General features: G+C 35.3%; 1 pseudogene; it reads right to left on the reverse strand.

The window, feature by feature from the left end:
- Positions 1-2,345: 2,345 nt before the first annotated feature.
- LOC113181550 (heterogeneous nuclear ribonucleoprotein D-like pseudogene) lies at positions 2,346-3,051 on the reverse strand (annotated as a pseudogene).
- Positions 3,052-3,713: the final 662 nt, after the last annotated feature.

Here is a 3,713-nt window from a genome sequence, read left to right on the forward strand (position 1 = left end):
TAGTATTGAGAATATACAACCATATAATATGTTTATATCTCCTCATAATGTTTTTATTCTGGTCAATTACAGGCTTACTTAAAGATATATTAGACCTTGATAGCTACAGTTCTAACATCGGATGATGCATGTGTAGTAATACCCCAGCTGTGGGTACCCAGCTCCTTAGTAGGCAAAGGTGTCTCTCCCTTCTGAGAGTTTAAAGAACACATGCCACTGTGTGGTACAGAAAGCTGTATATGATAGACACATAGCTTAAGTAAATGCATGATCTGAAGACTGTAACAGACTAATTTTAGAGAAGGAACTACTGCATCTCTCAAAGAACCTTTAGAGTGCTACATAAAGGAGCCATCTTGAGAAGTGTTTTATTGCTAGGGATTAAACTGCTCTGGGAATCATATATCTGGCATAATCACAACTCAGAGTATGTGAGACACACACTGCACTGACCTGGTCAGGATGTGTGACAGTATCTGAACAAGCTTGGCAACAGGTATTTTCTGTGGGAAGCAGGGTCTGCAACAGGAAGAGGAGTGGAGGGAAGAATGGCACTGATCTCTTGCCTTCTGTGACATAAAGCTATATCAGTTACATATTGTTTCAAACAGGGGCCAGGTTTGAAGGCACCAGGATTGAGGTTACCAAGTTCCAGAGTTCCCCAAATTCCATCCAACATAAAGCTCACTGATTTAATTGTTTCCCCCACTCTTGGAGGTATTCCAGGATCTGTCCTGGCTTAACATTTGACATGCCTCCAGGTACACATCCAAAAAAATCTCTAGAGTCAATATATGTCTCTTGGGCAAAGTTCATGCTCCAATAAAACCAAGTAGATGAGATGGCCTCATTTCAGATCTCAAGTTTCCATATGTCTACATGTACAGTCTAAAACCCTCTGGAGGAAATATACATCTTGCATGATTAGCATTTTTCTTAACCCATTATATCAAGAAAGGTGGGGAACAGCAACTTTCCACCTCAACTTACTTGTTTATACCTAAGAGGTCTAAAAACAGGCTACACTGCAACTCAGCCCTCCCTAGAGGTTCCCAACCAGAACCAGAGAGGAATTATGCCCAGAACCCTGCCTAGGAGACATTTTTACTCTTTTGTTTCATCTTTGTGCATTCTATTATTATTATTTATTTTCATTTCTCATTGTTTTTTCCAACCATTGTCTTATTATATATTTACTTATTCTTTAACTGAATTTTCTCTTCTTCTTCCTGAAATTTTCTTTTTTAATATTTACATTATTTTTCTCTTCATTTACATTTTATTATTTATCTACTCTTATTTTTTATTATTTTATAATTATTTTGCCCTTTCTTTTTCCCAATATTTGAGGATCAAGCTCAGTGTCTCTTGCACTTAGAGTAAATCCTCTGAACTACACTACCAGCTCACCTGAGCAGAATTAAGCCCAGATTTAAGGCATAAGCCTGTTCTGCTTAAAACTGAAAGAACCTGTTATTTAAACATAACTGGATATATAAACTTATAGCTTTTTTAGAACCTTTACCATGATTGGAACAGCTACATCAGATTTGTTTTTAAGTATCTGCCAATTCTAACAGTACCCATTGAAACCCCACCACCTAATAAGGGCTTCTCTTCCTATTTTAGGAGTAATTGAAGATGGTATATTATATATACTTTGTGGTCTATACCACACCTGCCTGATTACTAGAAGAACACCACTCTTATTGGTCTTATACAAAAAACAGGTCTCTCAGGATCTGATACAGTATACAACATACTGTAGCCATAACTTATAACTAAAGGGGCACAGGATGTTTGCACTATAAGGCCCCAATGGAAATAAATAAACACCATACAACAAACTGATACATGACACCCATCAGCAAGATAAGGCTACTTATTAAGAAGGCCTGAATATAAAAGAGGAAGAAATCCATCCCAACCAATGTGCAAACCTCTGGATAGAAACTTAATATGAACAAAAGATAATTTTCCATCTCCTAAAGTCAATAATTCTATAAAAAAGATCTTAAAAATATTTTTTTTAAAATTTAAGAATCAGATAAAGAAGGATTTATTTGAAATTTAAAATTAAATCATACAAATACAATTTGTTCAAACACAAATCCACTTTGAGCCATAACACAGATAGCAAAGGACAAAGTAAAAACAAAGACAACTAATGGATGGCTATACATATTTGGACATAGTTGTGTCTTGTACACTAGAAAGTCTTTTTCAAAATAATCATCTTAGATCAACAGAAGACCAAACTTCAATGTTGTCCTGAAAGATGGGTTTCTTTAGCATCTTTTATTTTGGTGCTTACCACTCCCTCCAAATGTCTTGCTGTAAGTGCTCTATTGACCTTGACCATAACCTCTAGGACCACCTAGTCCAACAGCTATAGCACCTCTTCCTCCTTTTCGTTGTTGCTGTTGCTGTCTATATACTTCTTTGGGCTGTGCAACTTTGATTTCACACTTCCCAGAACCAAATTAGTGATATCTGCTTTCTAACTTATATAAAACAAAATCCTCTTCTTTCATTTGTTTTTGTATCTATGGAGGTTCAATATTTTCAGTCTCTCCGAAGGCTCCAAAATATCCTTTAATTTGTTCTTCAGAAGTATCTGAGCTCAATCTACCCACAAAAATCTTTTTAGAGGGTTCTTTCCCTTTTAAAGCTTTGGCCCTTTTGGGGCATATCAATTTGCCACCCAGTGTGTGTTCTTTTACTTCTAAAACCTTATCAACACTAGCAGCCTCTTTGAAAAGCACAAATCCAAATCCTCTTGATCTTCCAGTGACTGGATCTGTTTTAATCATACAGTCTACAACTTCTCCAAATCAAGACACACATTCAGTCAGATCTTTCTTGCTCTTATCCCAGCTCAAGTCTCCAATAAACATTTTACCATCATCTTGCTGATTTTTTACTCTCATTGATCTTGGATTCCTCTGTGAATTCCTCTATGTTGCTATATTCTTTCATGTCCTCCATGGTGGCAGAGCTGTAAGCTGTGGGGTGCTAGCAGGCAGTCCTGGTCATGGCAACAGCAGCAGAGGTGTGTGGTTTTGGAGTTGGATTTAAAATGCCAAAGATATTTCAATACATAAAATACTGGAACAAGTATTCAAAAGGAAATCCTTTGGAAAAAGATTAATGAATTCCAAGAGAATATGGTCAAATGATTAATGAATTCATGAAAATAATGCCATATATAAAATGAGAAATTCAATAAAGAAAAAATGATTTTGAAAAAAAAATAAAACAGAAATTTTGGAAATGAAAATGTCAGTAAGTCAGATACAGATCTCAGTTGAAAGCTTCACCAATAGACTAGATCAAACAGAAGAAAGAATATGAGGTTAGAAAAAAAGCTGATAAATCATTACATTCAGACCATAATAAAGAAAAAAGTAATGAGAAGCAATTATCACAATAAGATCTATGGGATGCCATTAAAGATCAAATTTAAAAATGATTGAAATACCAAGAGAGAATTACGGGCTAAAGGCACAGAAAACCTATTTGGTGAAATAATAACAAATAATTTCCCAGATTTGAGAAAGACAACCAGATACAGCAGACATTCAAAACCCCAAATAGACATGAACAGAAAAGGACTTCTCCTAAGGTCAGATAATAATATGTCTTGAAATAGTTTGAACCTATAATTCCTACTTCATAGAAAAGATGCTAAGTTTCTATAGAAAGTAAATTAT

Source organism: Urocitellus parryii, chromosome 10 (assembly GCF_045843805.1).
Source record: "Urocitellus parryii isolate mUroPar1 chromosome 10, mUroPar1.hap1, whole genome shotgun sequence".
Taxonomy (NCBI): Eukaryota; Metazoa; Chordata; class Mammalia; order Rodentia; family Sciuridae; genus Urocitellus; species Urocitellus parryii.